The sequence below is a fragment of the Thalassophryne amazonica genome, chromosome 5, assembly GCF_902500255.1.
Source record: "Thalassophryne amazonica chromosome 5, fThaAma1.1, whole genome shotgun sequence".
In the NCBI taxonomy this organism is placed as follows: Eukaryota; Metazoa; Chordata; class Actinopteri; order Batrachoidiformes; family Batrachoididae; genus Thalassophryne; species Thalassophryne amazonica.
The window spans coordinates 27,936,655-27,959,368 of record NC_047107.1 but is presented as its reverse complement, the minus strand read 5'-3'; the positions used below and the strand labels follow the sequence as shown (position 1 = coordinate 27,959,368).

Here is a 22,714-nt window from a genome sequence, read left to right as displayed (position 1 = left end):
ATATATTTAAAATGGATTCTTGCATTTATTTGTATGACGATATTTTAATTAAAATTACATTAAAATCTGTGCTCGGAAAAGGAGACAGGCAATCCAAATATACACAAAACTCTGAAATGGCCTAGGTTTTGAACAAAATAGTACGGTTCAAAAGAATGTAAATACATAAAGTAATAAATAATGTTGCACCAAATGTAAAGAAGAAATCTTCCAAAAGAAGTCAACCTTTCCAGAATCATGAAAACTTGGTTACTTTGTAGGATTACACAGGCAATGCATACACACATAAAATTAAATTGAATTTCATGTTATTGCATTCGTTTTTCGGAAATCGAAATGATATATTACACTGCGTGTAATTATGTGCTAATTATGTCTAAATAGTTTTATGTGCAAAAAATAGTCCCACACAAACATAATTTGATGTCACTCAACAGAAACTCTTTCAGCAGCTAACTTTATCATCTGATCCATATTTTGTTCATAACATGCTGAAATCAACTGTCTGTTATAAATGAATCAATCAGCAACAAGTGACTGTTGCCACATGTCATCTTAATATTTATAGCCAAGGCTAATGTATATTTATTGCCAAGAATTGAGAAAGCTTTAATGTATTTGTTCGTTTATTTTTGATTAAAACCGACAATTTGAGGCAAACTGCAAGCTTGAACATGCTCATTAAAACAACAAAAAAACTCTTCAGATTGACATCTTTCACGTTTGTGCAAATAATATTTTGACCATTAGATGGCGACATGACGCCACGATCGAACGGAATGGCTGTGGAGTTTAAATCTTGCCGTACGTTCAGATCAAACAAAGAAGCTATCAAAAAAGTCTTTTTTTCAATTCTGAAACAATTGTAAACACCAATACATGTATTTGCCATGGGTTAAAATACAATATAACAATGGAAAAAAAATAAAAGAAGGGAAAGAAGGGAATGGTTTAAATAGTCTTTTTTTTAAGTGAATGAGCTTTTCAACACTTCAGGCAATAATTTGTAATGGTGCATCTCATTTATAAAAAAAATAAAATAAAGGTTTTTCATGACAATATTTACTGTTGCATATATGAAATTACATTATGATGATAAAAAGATTTATGATACTGTATTTTTCTCCCTGATCCACTAACATTATAAGAAGAAATAACATATTTGTACAGCACTGCAAACTGCGCAGAAATGTTACAATGAATGTAATGGACAAATACTTTCTATAAAATAATAGTATAATGACAGTTCCAAAACAAATTCATGATTGTTTCTCTAAGTTCACAGAAAGAGAAGTTATTATCAATTTCCTTTCCTTATTTTTCCAAATAATGTTTTGATGGGAAGCATGTGTGCAGAAGCTGGTAACAGACATCTCTGGGTTTGTTTGGAATTAAGCATCTTGAACATAAGGGTCAAAAAAAATTTCACAGGACATTTTTAATAAAGTTTCCCCAATAGGCCTTGCACATTGCTTGCAATTCTTCAACACAGTTGTTGCAGAACAATGCACACAGTTTTCTACATTAGACACACAACCCAAAGATAAAATATCTTGTTATCACTGGAACAAACCCTTAATAAAGATGTAAAACACATCTGGTAATTGGAAATACTTATGCACACACCTGAAAACACTCACACAGAAAACTCACCACCAATCAGTCTAAACTTTGGCACTACAACTAGATCTCTGGTAAGACATTTTGTCAAATCTGCAATCACTGAGGCGATAAGAAAGATAAGAAAGAGGCAGAGGGAGAGGACAAGGAAAACAAAGACAGAGATATGTGGACAATGACAAAGAAAAAAGAAGAGCAAGAAGGAGAAATGTTTCAGATGAAATTTGAGCAGCTTTGGTGGACCGACCATGTGATGAACCACGGCTTCACACTGCTGGACAAAGTGTTCACACAGTGGATAGTACTGTCAAGTGTAATATCATTCTGATGTACTGTACCATGTATGTAAACTACAGCACTGTAAACACTTGTTTTCATTGTTTTGATTTGTGTTTTGCAATTCAACTGTACAGTACTCTATCTTTCTTTAGGTATTTGTAGGAACTTTCTATTTCTTTGTAAACTAGAGACATTCGTCACGAAATGCCCCGTACTATTTGCTATGTAAAGTGCAGTAATATGTACATGTGTGGGGTAGGTATTTGGTTGAACCCTCATGTGTTTGATGTAAACTGGGATACACAGTGGAAAAAAATTGGAGATTGACATTATATTTATTTAGAGGATGTGGCCAACAGTGACCATAAAAAGTCGGTAGCCTTCAAACAAATGCAACTATTGGTCATTTTTTAAAAGTAGGTCAAGGTCACCGGCCTTCGAACCCACGTGAAGTACTCCTCCAAGGCATGTACCCACCAAATGTGAAGTTTTTGTGAGCAATACGTTGCGGCGAACGAATTGTGGCCGGACAGATGAACGGACAGACAGACGGACAAACGAACAGATGGACAGATGGAAGGACGGACGGACAACCCGGATGCTATATGCCCCGCCTAGCGGCGCAAGCGCCGCACTGGCCATTAAAAATAAAACAAAACAAAACAACAAAAACAACAAAAACAGGGAAATAACACTTTTGTTGCTAAATACTGTAACTTTCATCTCTTGTTTGAGAACAAATAACAGTGCGTTGCTGTTGCTTTGAAAGTGTTTCAAAATGGTGCATGTGTGTGTCATTTTGTTGCTAGAATGATATTTTTAGAAGGAGTTGTCAGGTTTTGATTGTAGGGTTTCATTCTGACAGAGCTGTCTGTGAGGTGTTTTACAACAAGTGTTGTGTCTTATCTTGCTTACGAGGGCTGTCAATAAAGTATAGGTCCTTTTTATTTTTTTCAAAAGCTATATGGATTTCATTCATATGTTTTTACGTCAGACATGCTTGAACCCTCGTGCGCATGCGTGAGTTTTTCCACGCCTGTCGGTTACGTCATTCGCCTGTGAGCACGCCTTGGGAAGGAGTGGTCCCGCCCCCTCGTCTGATTTTCATTGTCTGGAAATGGCGAAATGAAAAGGACTTTTTTTCCATCAGAATTTTTTCAGAAACTGTTAGAGACAGGCACCTGGAAACCATTCAAAAAATTTATCTGGCTTTCGGTGAAAATTTTACAGGCTTCACAGAGAATAAGGTCTGTTACTACAGCTTTAAGGACCCCTTTAAGGACGCTCGGCGTGCCGCGCTCCGAGCTGCGACGACGCGGCACTAGCCACCGGACCATTTCTAAACGGATGGCTCTGTGGATACGAGACCGTCGTAAAAGTGAAATCTGCCGGAAAATGGCTGATGTCCAGCTCTTGTGATAACCAGAGAAAGAGCACACGATGGTTTCGTCTATAAAAATACAATAAAAATATGGAAATACCTTTTGAGAAAATACTGTAAATGTAACAGAATAAAACCCTTGTAATGTGCAAAAAATGAATGAATGGGAGTAAAGACTGCTTTGAAATATTCTTTGGGATATTCTGTCTGGGTAGCAGGCACACTAACTGATTGTGTCACTATTCTCACACATGGTGTGAAAATGGTCTGAAAATGTAATGACTTGCAGAATCTGTTTTATCCTGTTGATACGCACTCACCGGTAATTTTATTAGGTACACCTTGTAAGTCCCCCCCCCCCCCCCCCCCCCAATGCCTTAATTGTTCATGGCATAGAGTCAACAAGGAGTTGGAAACATTCCTCAGAGATGTTGGTCCAAACTGACATGATGGTATCACACAGTCATCCATTCATCCAGTCTGCCCATTGTCCTCTGACAAGGCATTTTCGTCCACACAACTGTCGCTCACTGAATATCTTCTCTTTTCTGGACCATTCTCTGTAAACCCTAAGGGCCCCTTCACACATAGTACGAATAAATACAAATCAGAGCGAATCCCGGTAGAACAGCTCGTACGACCGAACCATGAAAACATCGAGCTGACAGGCAGGAGTGAATGAACCTGCTGCGACGGTTTCATGCATGTGATGGTGTCATGCACGAGTGTGCAAGAAACCATCCCAGTGGGAACATGGTGCGAGTGGTTGGTAAGGTTAGATCTTACTTGTGTGAAGCACCTTGAGGCAACTTTGTTGTATATAAATGAAAACAAATTGAAATTGAAGTTGAGCAGCTGGAGCGTGTGTAACCACATCGCGCAGCTGCTGTGAAAACAAAAAAATAATACATGTCACCCACGGGATTTGAACCTGCAATTTACAAAAGCTCTGATTACCAGCCAGAAACTTTACCACTGTGCTACCATCGCTGGCCTGTAAAGGGTGCGGAAAAATATCTGAAATCAACAAGGACATAAATGTATTTTTTTTAAAAAGAGAAAAAAGTGCCATGATAAATGACCAAACGGCATTTGTTACGGCGTGACATTCAGATCGCCTGCTGCGTGTCCACATGAACTGACAGTCCGTTTCAGCTGGGAGCCTGGGGCAGCCTGTCAATGTGCGCGCTCTCCAGCCTGTTGCAAAAGCAATATATGTTTTTATGTATTTCCATGTTAGGACAGCAAGCAGACACACACTTGTCCGTCAAAACACGGCACATGTTCTGTGACGTCCAGGACCAGAGACAAACCAGCCACGCCCCCTATCCATTCAGCACACAGACCAAGGTGTCACTCTGTGATCAGATAAAAGGCGCCTCCCTGCGGGTGGGGGGTGAACCACATGCATGCACATGTTGGGGAGGGAAGTGGAGGAGCGTGAAACCCACACACACGAGTGTTGTGGGTGGAGCCAATATCCAGGCACACCACATGTGTACTCGGCAACTCCACAGTTGTGGGGGCACTTGGACAAATTTCGCATTCAGCTCGAAAGTGATCGTCTGCTGACTGTTTTCGTGCTAATAGCGTGAATAGCCACACATTTTCTAATTGCCAAGCAAGCGGTGTTAGATGTTAGTGTGTGTCACCTGGAATTTGGCCGACACCTGCTGTGAGAGGGATCGAAGGGCTCTCACAGCGCACACTCTGTTTTTCAGCTGCTGGTGTGTGCAAATAGTTGTAGCAACAGCGTTGCGTTGGAGGCAGCTACGATTTTACACATATTGCATACGATTCCTGCTTCATGCACAATTCATGCGCAATTCGACCACATTCATACTATGTGTGACGGGGCCCTAAATATGGTGGTGTCTGATATCAGCAGTTTCTGAAATACTCAGAACAGTCCGTCTGGCACCAACAACCACGCCACATTCAAGTCCACTTAAAACCCCTTTCTTTCCTATTCTGACACATCTGCACCACGTCTCAATGCCTAAATGCATTGCGTTACTGCCACATGATTGGCTGGTTAGCTATTTGTGTTAACAAGCAATTGAACATGTGTACCTAATAAAGTGGCTAGTGAGTGTATATTCATTCATTCATTTTCTGTCACTTATCCGGGTTTGGGCTGCAGTGACAGGTCGGTCACGGCTTGCGACCCTCCTGATATATAGCCTAACTAATTCTAAATGTGACCCCCCCCACAGAAATCCTCATATTAACATGCTTTGTACAATTACACTAAAAATATGCTAATGTGACAATTGGAATGGAGGCCAGCAGGCAGTGCTGTGCTGCAGAAATTAAATAAACTTCACTACCTAAGGCCCAAAGACCCTTTTGGGACACCTGTTGGAGACCATGAGTTTTAGCCTTGTGCTTTGAGTGTCTGTCTCCCATCCCATGAACTGAGTTTGAGCCCAGAGTGAGACAAAGCGATGCAGGTTATGATGTATGATTCATTATATTTTTAGAATAGCTCCTGTACTTGACACTAAACAGTAAATGTGCTTTTCTTGCAAGCAAAATATCCCAGTTTTAAGGTTGCCTAAGCCCAATTCTCCTTATACAGCTGTAGGTTTGTTTGAAAACCAGATCAACTAGTACATCCCATGCCAAAATTCCTGTGGTTGGGTGGCGAAAACTCCTGTGGTCCAACTGCACAGGAGTGCAGCTGGGCCACTTTTCTTCAGATGTGGCCCTGCTGACCTGTGGAGTACCTCAAGCCTCCATTCTAGGTCCTATTCTTTTCCTTTTGTACATGTTACCTCTCTGTGGTATTTCTCTAGGATTGACCTTGAGAAGGTCATCCACACCTTCGTCACAAGTAGACTAGATTACTGTAACTCTCTGTACGTTGGCTTGGATCAGATCTCTCTAAACCGCTTCCAGCTCATTCAGAACGTTGCTGCTCATCTTCTTTCCGGAAAGAAAAAGTCTGACCACATTACACCAGTCTTGGCTACTCTTCACTGGCTTCCGGTCCATTACCAAGTTGATTTTAAACTTCCTTTAATTGTTTTTAAAGCCCTCAATGGCCTGGCCCCAGTGTATCTTTTGGAGCTTCTTTTTCCTTACACCCTGGACTCCGAAAAATGATGCCCACCTCTTCCACCATTCAAATGATTCAGACGGCTTTCGGTGGCTTTTCAGTTGTGTGACTATCTGAGAAATTGTGGAAGAGGTGGGCATGTCACAGCCTGTCCTGTGAGACTTCAACACGGAGGTTCTTTTGCTCCGTCAGCAGCTTTGTGCCGAAGCCATCGGCATGAATTTCGCTGCAACTCTTTTCATGGCCAAATCTTCTGTCACAATGGAATGTGCCGAAAAAGTGCTGATGTCCACCTCTTCCGCAATTTCTCGGATAGTCACACGATGGTCCCACATCACCACAGCGTTCACTTTGGAAATGATCTGGTCATTTCAGCATGTTGATGGCCGACCGGAGCGCGGCTCGCTCTCCACCGTTGTGCGGCCTTCTTTAAACCGGTTGTACTGCTCCTTAATCTGTGTGACGCCCATAGGATCGTCACCAAAAGACGTCTGAATAATCCGAATGGTTTCCACCTGGCTGTCGCCCAGTTTCTGGCAAAATTTGATGCAGTCGCACTGCTCCAGTTGTTCCGCCATTTTCCTTGCAAAGAAATTCTGACAAGAGACTACACCCATCCTCACACAAAGACTGCTTACCAGCAAATGACGCAATCGACAGGTGTGAAAAAATTCACGCATGCACACGAAGGTTCAAGGTTGGCTCATGCAAGCACACGTGATTCAAATCCATCAGGTTTTGGCAAAAAATAAAAAGGTCAGATACTTTTCTAACAGATCTAGTATATATATATATATATATATATATATATATATATATATATATATATATATATATATATATATATATATATATATATATATATATTCTGCACACAAACGCCCCTTTAATTCTAAAATAACTAATACATTTTTAGAAAAGTAGCTTTTATAAACTCTACACGCAAATATCGGCGTATAAAAAGACGTCCAGCTGTGGACACAGTCAGGTGGAGACTGTCCACTTCAGGTCCAGGGGTTTCCTTCACAGTGTACCAAGGGCTCTTCATCCTCCTCCTCCACGACAGAGGAGCAGCTCCCACGCAGTGTGGAGCCGGCTGTGCCTCGAGCATCAGACCTCTCCCTCAAGCAAACAATCCAAAAACGAAAAAACACGGCTTCGGGTGACGGGCGCGACGTGCGCAATGTGCGAGCCAAGCGCGCAAATCTGATGCGCATCATTCACAGAGAGCCACAGCATTCGCAGGTAGGTCCGCTGTCGAAGCTGTTTATTATCATTATTATATTTAAAATCACAGCTCATCTTAATTCACTGTTTGTTTGTTTGTTTGCTTTGTGAGTGGGTGAATCAGATTTTTGTTTACAACTTGAATGAATGCGGCATTTTCATTCACAAGAAAGCCACACTGAAAACAATCTGCGTGCATTCTTTCAGCTGATGAAATGTTCCAGTCCTTATAATAATAATAAAAGATGAACGAACGCCTTCAGAGCAACATGCACTGAGCTGTGACCTGTGAGAGTTGTTCGTCATTGTGCGTATCTTGGTGAGATTTTCTTTGTTTAAATCGCTGAAACGCCGCTGTCTTTTCTGCATACAGCTGGTCTTATTTTGAAACGCTGCACTGGTTTACTACAGCGTGCTTTGGTGCTGTGATCACATCTCCCAGCTTGTCCATGAATGGACGGCCGGGTGAAAAGCACTTGGTGGCTCTCGGTCCGCCTCGGGATGAATCAGATGGTGCACTCCTGCATCAGTGCTTCCTTGCTGCAGGTCTGAAAAGGAGAAAGCAGAGCTGCTAATGCATTTGGGAGGTTGTGTGGTCGCAGTCTCTGGGCGTTGCTGCAGGATTTTTTTTTTTTTTTTTTTTTTTTTAATAGTAGTAGTGCACACTGGAGCTCGATGTGGCTGCAGACTGGAGGAGGACAGGGCTGGGCAGCAGCTCATCTCCACCGGTGCCACAGCACAGGTGACTGACTGGTTGTGATGATGTGTGCTGTAATTTTAAAATGCATGATGAAATCACTGGATCTATCTATTTCAGCACAGTTGGTAGATGGAAAAGAGGCTGACTCCAAGTTCTTCCATCTCCCAACTCCTCCTACAGACCTGAAGCATGGAGATTTAATGGGGGAGGGGAGCAACAACTGAATGAACAATATGAAAAAGATTTCTGCAGCTGACTCCTCTCTCCACACTTAAGAGATCGGCGACGTATTGCAAACTCTGTTAAGGAATTTAACATTGTGTTTTGCTTCTCCTTTGAAGAGGTCATACACATCTTCAGCAAGATAAAATATAGAAGGTCAGCACGTCTTAAAAACATGCTAAAGTTTGCAGGTTAAATACTCTATAGACACTGAGGTGATACATACAGAAAAAAAACTCCAGCCTATTTCAGGCTCTAAGAAATTACCTGTTGCTTTAAAAATGGAAAGGAGCTGCTGCTAACCACGCCCCCTCTTCATTCAGGCAGGGAGTGTCTTATTGTCTCCATCCCCCACAGACCATGCAGATGTGTCATAAAGAACACTGGACAAGCTCAGTGGGCGTGTCTCATAAAGAATACATTCAATCCAGTGTATTCAGTTTCAGTTTATTTTATTTATACAGCGCCAAATCACAACAAAGCGACCTCAAGGTGCTTCACACAAGTCAGGTCTAACCTTACCAACCCTGCTGCGCAAGCACACAGGCGACAGTGGTAAGGAAAAACTCCCTCTAGTGATATTAAGGAAGAAACCTCAAGCAGACCAGACTCAGAGGGGTGACCCACTGCTTAGGCCATTGTAACAGTTACAAGGTTTTAACCAAGCTAAAGAAACAGAAAAACCAGCATCAAAACCAAAGTGCATTATTGAGGCGTGGCGCCACAGGCTACAGCATATGTCATAAAAGTTGATACTTTATAAACCTGTGGGACTTGCTACAATGTTTAACACCAAACACCAATGTCACTCACTCATCTTCAACCGCTTACTTCAAATTAGGGTCACGAGGGGCTGGAGCCTATCCCTGCAGTCATAAGGCAGGGTACACCCTGGACAGGATGGCAGTCTGTATATAGACAAACACACATTCACATGCACACCGACAGACAAATGAAAGATTCCAATCCCCCTAACCTGCATGTTTTTGGATGTGGGAGGAAGCTGGAGCTCCCAGAGGGAACCCACGTGAACACGGGGAGAACATACAAACTCCACACAGAGGCTACAAATTGGAATCGAACCCATGACCTCCTTGCTGTGAGGCAATGGTGCTAACCACTAAGCCACCTTGCTGCCCACACCAATCTCTTTTCAATGAAAAAGAATACAAAAGATAGAAAATATAATTTTACACATGATCACTTTAAAGCTGTGTTTAGCAAACTCTTAAGACCAAGGACCACCTATCCAATAAGAAATCTCACGCACCACCTAACTCCCAAATATAACTCGTAAATGGACTGCATTTATATAGCGCTTTTCCATCTGCATCAGACGCTCAAATCGCTTTACAAATAATGCCTCACATTCATCCCGATGTCAGGGTGCTGCCATACAAGGCACTCGCTACACACCGGGAGCAACTAGGGGATTAAGGACCTTGCTCAAGGGCCTTTGATGATTTTCCGGTCAGGCTTGGATTTGAACCGAGGATCTTCTGGTCTCAAGCCCAACGCTTAACCACTGGACCATCACCTCCTCAATAAAAGAACAATAGGTCTGCTTACCAATCCCAACAGTATATTACAACAGTATTTTATTATCTCTTAGACAATAAAGCCATTTTTAAAGTTCAAGAAAAAATTTTAAGTTTCAATATATTCATTTAAAAATTTACCAATATACTCACAGACCACTAGAGGTCGATCACAGACAAGCAGTGATCCACAGGCCACTCTTTGAGAAAGACTGCTTTAAAGTAATATTTAGTAATGTTAAAGGTGTCATTGATATCTAGTGGTAAGTTTTCATATTGCAGCACATCCAATAGCCTGTCAGAGGATCAACTATTTTTATATAGACTGTAATATACACAGATGTGCTACCGTGCTCCTCAGATTTAATTGTATCGCAGAGCCAACAAAGTTTGTACCAGTGGCGGCTCATCCATAAGGACAATCGTGTGATGCACCACCAGAGAGAAGAAGGAAAATAGAGGAGGGGAATTTGTCTATCACATTCTTCCATACTGTTTTGGTTGGTCTGCACAATATGTCCTGCCTCTGTATCATTGTCCAATCAGTGTGAAGTTGTGCTTCATGAAATTCCACACTTTTAGGACAACATACACATACACAGACCACTCTCATAGACTTCATGTAAACCAAAATTTCTTGAGAATTTGTGACATTTTGTCTCACTGGGTGCAATGTTGAGAAATGCAATGCTGTAATAGTATATATACTTACACAACCCCAATTCCAATGAAGTTGGGACGTTATGTAAAATGTAAATAAAAACAGAATACAATGATTTGCAAATCCTCTTCAACCTATATTCAATTGAATACACCACAAAGACAAGATATTTAATGTTCAAACTGATAAACTTTATTGTTTTTGTGCAAATAATTGCTCATTTTGAAATGGATGCCTGCAACACACTTCAAAAAAGTTGGGTCGCGGCAACAAAAGACTAGGAAAGTTGATGAATGCTCAAAGAACACCTGTTTGGAAACAGGTGAATGCCATGATTGGGTATAAAAGGAGCATCCCCAAAAGGCTCAGTCGTTTACAAGCAAAGATGGGGCGAGGATCACCACTTTGTGAACAACTGCGTGGAAAAGTAGTCCAACAATTTAAGAACAATGTTTCTCAATGTTCAATTGCAAGGAATTTCGGGATTCCATCATCTACAGTCCATAATATAATCAGAAGATTCAGAGAACCTGGAGAACTTTCTACATGTAAGCGGCAAGGCCGAAAACCAACACTGAATGCCCGTGACCTTTGATCCCTCAGGCAGCACTGCATTAAAAACCGACATCACTGTGTAAAGGATCTTACCGCGTGGGCTCAGGAACACTTCAGAAAACCATTGTCAGCTAACAAAGTTTGTCGCTACATCTATAAGTGCAAGTTAAAACCCTACCACGCAAAGCGAAAGCAATACATCAACAACATCCAGAAATGTTGCCACCTTCTCTGGGCCCAAGTTAATTTGAAATGGACAGACGCAAAGTGGAAAAGTGTGCTGTGGTCTGATGAGTCCACATTTTAAATTGTTTTTGGAAATAATGGACATTGTGTCCTCTGGACAAAAGAGGAAAAAGACCATCCAGATCAATACCATTGCAAAGTTCAAAAGCCAACATCTGTGATGGTATGGGGGGGTGTTAGTGCCCATAGCATGGGCAACTTACACATCTGTGATGGGACCATCAATGCTGAAAGGTACATCCAGGTTTTGGAGCAACACATGCTGCCATCCAAGCAACATCTTTTTCAGGGACGTCCCTGCTTATTTCAGCAAGACAATGCCAAGCCACATTCTGCATGTGTTACAACAGTGTGGCTTTTTAGTAAAAGAGTGCGGGTACTAAACTGGTCTGCCTGCAGTCCAGACCTGTCTCCCATTGAAAATGTGTGGTGCATCATGAAGCACAAAATACAACAAAGGAGACCCCAGACTGTTGAACAACTGAAGTCGTACATCAAGCAAAAATGGGAAAGAATTCCACCTCCAAAGCTTCAATAATTAGTGTCCTCAGTTCCCAAAAGCTTATTTGAGTGTTAGAAGGAAAGGTGATGTAACACAGTGGTAAACATACCACTGTCCCAGCTTTTTTGAAACGTGCTGCAGGCATCCATTTCAAAATGAGCAAATATTTACACAAAAACAAAGTTTATCAGTTTGAACATTAAATATCTTGTCTTTGTGGTTTATTCAGTTGAATATAGAAAATCCAGAAAATCACATTGTATGATTTTTAAATAATTAATTTGCATTTTATTGCATGAAATAAGTATTTGATCCCCTAGAAAAACAGAGCTTAACAATTGGTACAGATTAGATTTTTTTAATAATTTATTTGTATGTTACTGCTGCAAATAAGTATTTGAACACCTGTGAAAATCAATGTTAATATTTGGTACAGTAGCCTTTGTTTGCAATTACAGAGGTCAGACGTTTCCTGTAGTTCTTGACCAAGTTTTCACACACTGCAACAGGGATTTTGGTCCACTCCTCCATACAGATCTTCTCCAAATCTTTCAGGTTTGGAGTTTCAGATCCCTCCAAAGATTTTCTATTGAGTTCAGGTCTAGAGACTGGCCAGGCCGCTCAGGACCTTGAAATGCTTCTTACGGAGCCCCTCCTTAGTTGCCCTGGCTGTGTGTTTGGGGTCATTGTCATGCTGGAAGACCCAGCCATGACCCATCTTCAATGCACTTACTGAGGGAAGGAGGTTGTTTGCCAAAATCTTGCAATACATGACCCCATCCATCCTCCCTTAAATACGGTGCAGTCATCCTGTCCCCTTTGCAGAAGAGCACCCCCAGAATATGATGTTTCCACCCCCATGCTTCAGGGTTGGGATGGTTTTCTTGGGGTTGTTCTCATCCTCTAAACATGGTAAGTGGAGTTGATTCCAAAAAGCTCTATTCTGGTCTCATCTGACCACATGACCTTCTCCCATGCCTCCTCTGGATCTTCCAGATGGTCACTGGTGAACTTCAAACAGGCCTGGACATGTGCTGGCTTGAGCAGGGGGACCTTGCTGCCCTGCAGGATTTTAAACCATGACAGCATCATGTGTTACTAATGTAATCTTTGTGACTGTGGTCCCAGCTCTCTTCAGGTCATTGACCAGGTCCTCCTGTGTAGTTCTGAGCTTTCTCAGAATCATCCTTACCCCACAAAGTGAGATCTTGCATGGAATCCCAGACTGAGGGAGATTGACAGTCATCTTGTGTTTCTTCCACTTTCTAATAAATAATCATAACAGTTGTTGTCTTCTACCAAGCTGCTTGCCTGTTGTCCCGTAGTCCATCCCAGCCTTGTGCAGGTCTACAGTTTTGTCCCTGGTGTCCTTAGACAGCTCTTTGGTGTTTTGGCTATGGTGGACAGGTTGGAGTGTGATTGATTGAGTGTGTGAACAGGTGTCTTTTATACAGGTAAGAAGTTCAAACAGGTGCAATTAATACAGATAAAGAGTGCAGAATAAGAGGGCTTCTTAAAGAAAAATTAACAGGTCTGTGAGAGCCAGAATTCATGCTGGTTGGTAGGGGGTCAAATACTTATTTGCAGCAGTAACATACAAATAAATTATTTAAAAAAAAATCATACATTGTGATTTCCAGATTTTTTTTTAGATTATGTCTCTCACCGTGGACATGCACCTAAGATGAAAATTTCAGACCCCTCCATGATTTCTAAGTGGGAGAACTTGCAAAATCGCAGGGTGTTCAAATACTTATGCATTCTGACAAACTAGCATTTCTCAATATTGAACCCACTGAGTCAAAACTTCACACATTCTCAAAAAATTTGGTTTCGCAAAATACAAACGATGAAGTACCACACCCTACCTTTCTTGGGTTAGGCTCAAAACATTTCAGTCACTCCTTGTATGTTTAAATAAGGCACTAACAAAAGTATAACAAGCTTTTGGAAGTTCTGAGAAACATTGCATTTTTAGTGGAACTTTACATTAAACTACCACCAGCGAGGAAGCAATCCTGATAGAAATCTAATTACACAAGTTGTAAGTAACCATAAAATGCAAGAACACAAGAACGATTCTGCTTGGTCAAAGCAGAGCACTCAGATGCTTGATGGCCTACGATGTTTTAAGATGAATAAAGTTTTAAAAGAGTGAAGTTGAAGCAAGCAAAAGGAGAAGGATATCAGGCCCTCCTTCCAGAAGATGCGTTTTCTGTTTCTTCAGAGCTACTTGTGTCTCTCCGTTTTTGGAACATCACATTTGACTGAGCCACAAACAGGAAATACGTATTTCTGCCCACTAGATCAACATGACTCATTCACTTTGGATCGTTTCTTGCAGGTTTGGAGTCATCAGTGAGGAGTTTGTCGTTTTTTTTCAATTCAGGATGAGAAGCTCAAATCACTGGATGAATCTTTCAACCTTAAAAAAAAGCAAACAAACTCAAATCCACATAAGTGGCTGTTCCGGGCGGACTGAGTCACTTTGGGCAAAATTGTCAGGCTTTCAAGCAATAAATTTTCTTGTCAGGTTGTTTATCACAGACATTAAAAAAGGGCATGTGAATGGTTGTGATGGGTTTTCAAGAAGAAAGTGAAAAACTGTGGGGTAATGAAGCACATGGACGTGCAGTCGTTGTATCAGCTGAAGCAAGGAGGCGGTGTTACCTTCAGTCCACGTCATGGGTCCCTTAAAAACTCAATTATCAGGATTAGGAACTCTCACAGTATGCTCAGTTTATCTAAGAGTTGAAACAAGTCAGTGACTGACAAAACAAACAAACAAAACCTGTCTGCTAGTCTGAATACTGATGAATAGGTTAAGTGGTCCAGTTTCTCACATGTGACGATTTGCCACCCACCAGCCATTTTTTGTTTCTGTTTCTGGTAATTTGGTTTTCTGGATCTTCAAACTGTTGAACTCTGAGGATGATGGATTTTTCTTGCAATACCTTTTATGTATCTTATTTTATCTTGGTTGTCGGACAGCATAGTGGATTAGTGGTTAGCACTGTTTCCTCATAGCAAGGTGGTCCTGGGATCGCGTCCCACCTGGTCCTTTCTGTGTGGAGTTTGCTTGGGTTTCCTCTGGGTGCTCTGACTTCCAAAGGAGTGGGTGTGAAAGTGTTTATCTGTCTGTATGTGGCCCTGCGACAGACTGGCAGCCTGTCCAGGCTGTACACCACCTCTTTCCGAATGACTCCTAGGATAGGAGCCTATCCCAAAAGTATTTTTCACCACCTTTGGTCACGCAAAATACAATTACTTGCATGGGCATGTGTAATCCTAATACCTTCAAAGTGTGTGTGTGTGTGTGTATGTGTATATATATATATATATATATATATATATCTGTCAATAAAGTAACGGTCCTTTATATTTTTTTCAAAAACTATATGGATTTCATTCATATGTTTTTACGTCAGACATGCTTGAACCCTCGTGCGCATGCGTGAGTTTTTCCACGCCTGTCGGTGATGTCATTCGCCTGTGAGCACGCCTTGGGAAGGTGTGGTCCCGCCCCCTCGTCGGATTTTCATTGTCTGGAAATGGCGGAATGAAAAGGACTTTTTTCCATCAGAATTTTTTCAGAAGCTGTTAGAGACTGGCACCTGGAAACCATTCGAAAAATTTATCTGGCTTTCGGTGAAAATTTTACGGGCTTCACAGAGAATAAGGTCTGTTAGTACAGCTTTAAGGACCCCTTTAAGGACGCTCGGCGTGCCACGCTCCAAGCTGCGACGACGCGGCACAAGCCACCGGACCATTTCTAAATGGATGGCTCTGTGGATACAAGACCGTCGTGTGCTCTTTCTCTGGTTATCACAAGAGCTGGACATCAGCCATTTTCCGGTAGGTTTCACTTTCAACAAGAGATTTTGTCATGGAAAGCCGCGCGGAGGCTTCGCGCGTCACGACCGATTCGCTTTGGAAGCGAGACAAAGGAACACCTCCGTTTCGGCGTGTCAGAGGACAAGTTTGGACATGTCTATCTCGACTTTCAATGCTTACCAGTCCAGTAAGTATTAGTGAAATTGCAGAGAGCTGGACATGTCCAAACTTGTGCCGCGTCATCGCAGCTCGGAGCGTGGAGCACCGAGCGTCCTTAAAGGGGTCCTTTAAAGCTGTAGTAACAGTCCTTATTCTCTGTGAAGCCCGTAAAATTTTCACCGAAAGCCAGATAAATTTTTCGAATGGTTTCCAGGTGCCAGTCTCTAACAGCTTCTGAAAAAATTCTGATGGAAAAAAAGCCCTTTTCATTTCGCCATTTCCAGACAATGAAAATCCAACGAGGGGGCGGGACCACTCCTTCCCAAGGTGTGCTCACAGGCGAATGACGTCACCGACAGGCGTGGAAAAACTCACACATGCACACGAGGGTTCAAGCATGTCTGACAAATAGAATATATGTTAATGGTCAAGTGACTGTTATCTATTTGACCCGCCCAAACAGATTTGTTTTTAAATCCAACATTTCTATTATTTCCAGGATTATGGGATCAAAGGTCATGACCTCTGGTTTTGAAATTGTTTGTGAGCACCATAACATCTGGATTGTAATAAAGATTGCGAGGCATGACTGAGCTCTATCTCTTGTGGCTGAGGGCTAATTCTCCAAGTGCAGATAACAGTAACTAGTAATCTGTAACGTATTATGTTTTGGAAGTAACTTGCCCAACACTGTATAAATTGATCAGTTATAATATAATGGATGAAGGAAAATCACTGGTTGCAGCAGAAAGTAATGCTACAAGCTGAAACACACTCAAGTGTTTCTGAGTGACTGCATTTGAAATTGATGCTGTAAGAGTCAGCAGTAATACTGTTATGAACAAACTGACCTTTTGTGCATGAGCTCTGAAATTTGGCACAGCCATAGTTTTAATACGAGCACAGACTGGTAGTACGCACATGCAGCATTTAATCATTCCAGTTCTTATCTTCTGATCTTGCCGTTACCATGGCCACAGTTGGGAAAGGTGCATGACTTCACGTGTCTCCATACTTTCATCACACTCCATTTATCGAGCTTAAAATCCAAAGAGACGCAATTTTTACGCCCCATCTTTGAACATAATTTGCTGTATCCTGCAGCCCAGTTTCAGACGGGAGTGGCCTCATTCTCAAATTCTCTTCAGAGCGGCGGCTGAGAATCGATTCTCCAGCTTCTCTCAACCTGGTGATTAGATCTGCTTAAGCACTGTGACATATTGGAGAGGACAAATGTAATTAATGCAGTCTTTAAACAAAGTTTACCACAAGAGAGTGCGAAGCCAAAAATCCAAAACAGCCTTTTTTGTTCGCTTGAGTTCAACTTGCCATGAAGTGATGGCAGCAGCATGAGTGATATTTTTTCCTGTTCAGTGTTTTACACATGCTGATGCTAATCACCTCTGCGCCTGTGGCCTGAGTGCCGTCATAGATCAGCGTTAGAACCAGACAGCTTTCATCACACAGCCCAGATTCTCAGCACAAGTTTTCTTCTTCCAAGTCGAGCCAAAGAATCCTGTGTGTGTGTGTGTGTGTGTGTGTGTGTGTGTGTGTGTGTGTGTGTGTGTGAGTGTTGCAGTGTGTTCTGTCTATTTCAGCCACTTATTTGCCAGCTGACACACAAAAAACTAACCACCCGGTGGAATTGTACTTGTTAGTTTGATGGCGGGGCAAGAGGGAAGGTTCGATATCCAGCAGTGAAACGGTGCCAGATCCTTAAAGTCAGCATCCTGCTGCAGAATCACCAGATGTGACTTCTTCCTTTTTATGTCATGACCAATGTGGATTATCTCAACAGACCAACAGCTGTAGGTCAGTTGTGGTTAGCAGCAAATGGACAAGACATTTAGCGCACTGATTTAAAGCCCCTGTCTGGTCCTACTTGTTTCCCAGTGATAAGATGAGAGGAAATTGAAAGAGCGTGACTGGCCAATGCATCAGCAACCGATTCTCAAAGTCTCAGCTCTTACCTCTGGGGCACACAGGGATGAATCACCATCAGTCGAGTAAATTGGAGTCTTACTGCAGATCCCTTGTTGTAGTGCACTTAATTGAATGGACCGTGTGTACTTACTTGAAAAATAAGTCCCAATTAAATCTGAATGCCAGAGAGCACGCACAGAATTTTATGTGCTCAGTTTGAAGATGATTGGTGAAAATGAAGCTGTTATATCGGCTGCTCATTAAATGCGCACTGTGCACGGTGAGCGGTTTTCACACCAAAAGCTTCTCTCGAAGACTAAGAATTACATTTTAGATTTCCTACAAATGCATCTTGAGTCGTCACAATCACACTGTGACAAGTTTTTCTTCTTCCTCTACATCTTTTTCCCCACGTTCATGTCATGTTGATGTGTTGGAGGTTTGTGAGCCAAGCTTGAACAGCTTTAGAATTGTGTGCCTAGCTTAAGGACATTTCAACATTCATCAGGAATCAAACCCACACAGTCCTACCAACTGAGCTGAAGTCTTTGTCTACCAATAATAATCTAACTAGTTGGAAGGATAATTTGATCTTTCTACAATTACAGTAAGGACTGTCATTTGGAAAAGCACTAAATATGTTTTAAGTAGTAGTAATTTCATTACCGATATCTATAATGTCATCACAGACATCATAATTTGACTTGTCACGTATCCTGATGGATCGCTTGCTATTTATAAACCCATTCTGACTGTTTGACCATTTCATATATCTGTGTTAAAATTTAAGCACTGCATCAGATTTGTGTCACAACCAACGTATTTGACCTGTCAGAACTCTAATGCAAATATCTGTAATTGAACACATCAAAAAAAAACATTTAAGATATCTGCATCTGATATCTCCACGGCCGTCATGTGGGTTCCTTCACCACAGTCCTTCTTGCATGGTCACTTAGTTTTTAAGAAATGCCTACTCCAAAAAGATATAGTACCAGACTGTTTGTATCTATGAATAATTGATATGACACCCAAATGTGTCTCACTCACACACACACACACACATATATATATATATATTTGTGAGTCTGAGTGCCCTGGCCGTTCCGCAGGAAATTCTGCTTGAAGTGGGGGTGGGCGTTTGCACAAACTCAGCCAAATAATATGTTTGTCAGATCGCCCATTTCAATATTCAAGGATTATTAACCGAGCGCGAGGTCTGTACGGGAAAATATCAGTCCGAGGTGTTGACAGCGTGGACCGAGCGTTTAGCCAGGTCCGTGTGATAAACACTGAGGTCTGATATTCCCATACAGACTGAGCAAGCGAGGTTAATAATTTGTTTATTATATGGCTGTTAAACGTATATATAAACATGCAAACTTACGGTATCACCCGAATATAAATATGAATTTTGGGTTTGTAGTCAGACCTGTTTGCTTTCTTCACCTCCATGAAGACTTGCTTAATAGATGGTCAAGGTTAGCTGGTGAGCTTCAACCTGTGTTTTTTCTGATCCCGATTAGATATTTATGGAGTACGTTCATGTCTGACTTGGTTTTTCTAATCGTGTTTTTACCTTTCTGGTATGTAATGAATGTGATACGTGATCCGGATCAATTGCCATGGTAACAGTCTGATATGGAAAAATATCAGACCAGAAATCAGCCAATCAGAGCATGCGTAGCATCATAGCCACATAATAAAACATCTGATTTCCTCACAAATAAAGAATATCTCACTTATCTGTGTTAGTTTTTTTTCCTATCCTTTTGTCATTTATTAAATGTGTTCCTTGTCAGCTGATGGCTGCTGCAGCAAAAAACAAAAAAAAAAAAGTGATGTGACGTGCATGGTCAGTTGTCAGTGTTACAGTTTTTGCCGATTGCTTACACACATTTTGCAAAATTTGGCTCACTGTGTCAAAGCTCTACACACAAGCAAGATAAGACACAACACTTGTTATAAAACACCTTAAGCTGTTAAAATGAAACCCTACAATCTCTAAAAATGTCATTCTAGAAACAAAATGATACACATACGAGGTCTGTCAATAAAGTATAGTCCCTTTTTATTTTTTCAATATTTTTACTATATATCCGGCATCACCCATGTCTATTTGCATGAGAATGGAAGTCTCGAGCGCATATGAACTTTACTGTCAGGTAAGAAGGAACATGAGTGAAAAGGCATCTACCAACCACAATACATGTATGGAGCTTAATAATGTCATATATATATATATATATACACACACACACGACGTCTGTCAATAAAGTATAGGTCCTTTTTATTTTTTTCAAAAACTATATGGATTTCATTTATATGTTTTTACGTCAGACATGCTTGAACCTTCGTGCACATGCGTGAGTTTTTCCACGCTTGTCGGTGACGTCATTCGCCTGTGAGCACTCCTTGTGGGAGGAGTCGTCCAGCCCCTCGTCGGAATTCCTTTGTCTGAGAAGTTGCTGAGAGACTGGCGCTTTGTTTGATCAAAATTTTTTCTAAACCTGTGAGACACATCGAAGTGGACACGGTTCGAAAAATTAAGCTGGTTTTCGGTAAAAATTTTAACGGCTGATGAGAGATTTTGAGGTGATACTGTCGCTTTAAGGACTTCCCACGGTGCAAGACGTCGCGCAGCGCTCTCAGGCGCCGTCGTCTTTCATTAAAAAAATCTCCTTTAACAGTGGAATATCCGGATAAAATGCTGAAACCGACTTCTTCTGAAACTTCTCTGTTCTCTCACGACGTCCTGGATCAGTAGAGCCTGAAATGTGGAGGTTTTCAGCTTGAAACAGGCTGACAACGGCGCCTGGGAGTGCTGCGTGACGTCTCGCACCGTGGGAAGTCCTTAAAGCGACAGTATCACCTCAAAATCTCTCATCAGCCGTTAAAATTTTCACAGTAAACCAGCTTAATTTTTCGAACCGTGTTGACTTCGATGTGCCTCACAGGTTTAGAAAAAATTTTGATCAAACAAAGCACCAGTCTCTCAGCAACTTCTCAGACAAAGGAATTCCGACGAGGGCTGGACGACTCCTCCCACAAGGAGTGCTGACAGGCGAATGATGTCACCGACAGGCGTGGAAAAAACTACGCATGCGCACGAGGTTCAAGCATGTCTGATGTAAAAACATATGAATGAAATCCATATAGTTTTTGAAAAAAATAAAAAGGACCTATACTTTATTGACAGCCCTCGTATGTACCATTTTGAAACACTTTCAAAGCAACAGCAATACACTGATTTGTTTTACACAAAACATTGAAGCAAAAATACTTTTATTTACATTTTCTCAAACAAGAGATGAAAGTTACAGTATTTAGCAACAAAAGTGCTATTTGTTTTGATTTTTTTTTAACAAAAAAATAGAAATTTCTTACAAATACCTAAAAAAAACAGTACTGTACAGTTCAAACTCAAAACACAATTTAAAACAATTAAAACAAGTGTTTACAATACTGTAGTTTACATACATGGTACGGTAACACCAGAATGGTAAATGGACTGCATTTATATACGCTTTCCATCTATATCAGAAGCTTCAAACGCTTTACAGTGATGCCTCGCATTCACCCATTCACACAGACACACTCACACCTGATGTCTGAATGATATTGCACTGACATTACTATCAACTGTGTGGTGGCTGAGGTTTGGGGGACCCTTTATCCAGCTTGCAGTGTGAGGCCGTGGTTGATTACATGGTCCACCAAAGTTGCTCGAATTTCATCTGAAACATTTCTTCTTCTTGGTCTTTTTTGTCATTGTCCTTTTCCACATATCTCTCTTTGTCTTTGACTTCCTTGTCGTCTTTCCCTGGGTCTTATCACCTCCATGATTGCATATGTGACTAAATGTCTTACCTGAGCTCTATTTGTAGCTGTCAGGGCGGGCAGGAGCCTGCCACCAGGAGTGGCTGGACCCGCAATGCAAACTCCCAGACTAGGCTTAGGTGTTGGAGAAATCATGGTCTTTATTCCAGGCTTGGTTTCGGTACACATGTAGTCAGTCAGCTCAGCAGAAGTACAAGCAGGATTAGGCAGAGACGAAGTCGAGGAGGGGTCAGAGGCACGAGCAAACACACAAGGCATGGTCGAGGAAACACAGAGCAGAAGTACGAAACACGGCTAGACAAAAAACAGGACTGTGATGGGCGCTGGAAAGTGTGCTGAGACAACAACCTGGTGGGGAAGTGAAGGACTGTGGGTCTAAATACAAGTGAACTAATTAGTACGGAACGAGGGACAGGTGGTGTCAATGAGGTGCAAGTGAGGAACAATCTAGAAGGGGGCGTGGCTAGTGAACAAAGATAATGCACAGACAAGATTGTGAGGAGGGGAGTGCACAAACTGAAGTGATGTAATACACAAAGACACGTGAGCTGGTGCAAGAGTGGGATGAAATAGGAACGCAGAATTCAAAGTGAGGAAAAACATAATGGCAGGTGCAGGGCGTGAAGTGAACATAAATAACTGGGCGTGAGACGAGGAACGAAGACATGATGGGAGGTGTGGAGTGGAAGCAAATGACAAAAACAGAATTAAAATGGAAATCAAGGGCAGGATATAATGCAACAACAAACCAGGCATGAACATGAGAACTGAAAGAAAATAAACACCAAGACAAAACTGAACTGGAACTGACTAAGAAATCAGAGTGGAAAAACAAACTAAAAATAAAACAGAGACTGTGATTAACAAATCCTGACACTAAAGTACTACATATAACAGAAATAAGAACAGCAAAAATAGGCAGAAGATAACTAAATGATAAACCATAAAAACACAAACTGATTGAAC

General features: G+C 41.5%; 1 protein-coding gene across 1 annotated transcript in view; it reads left to right on the top strand.

Moving 5' to 3' along the window:
* The first annotated feature begins 7,358 nt into the window (after positions 1–7,358).
* LOC117509932 (rabphilin-3A-like) overlaps positions 7,359–22,714 on the top strand; it is a 115,228-nt gene continuing 99,872 nt past the window's right edge. Inside the window, 1 exon segment of the mRNA XM_034169547.1 lies at positions 7,359–7,586. The gene's annotated coding sequence lies outside the window, so the exon portion shown is untranslated.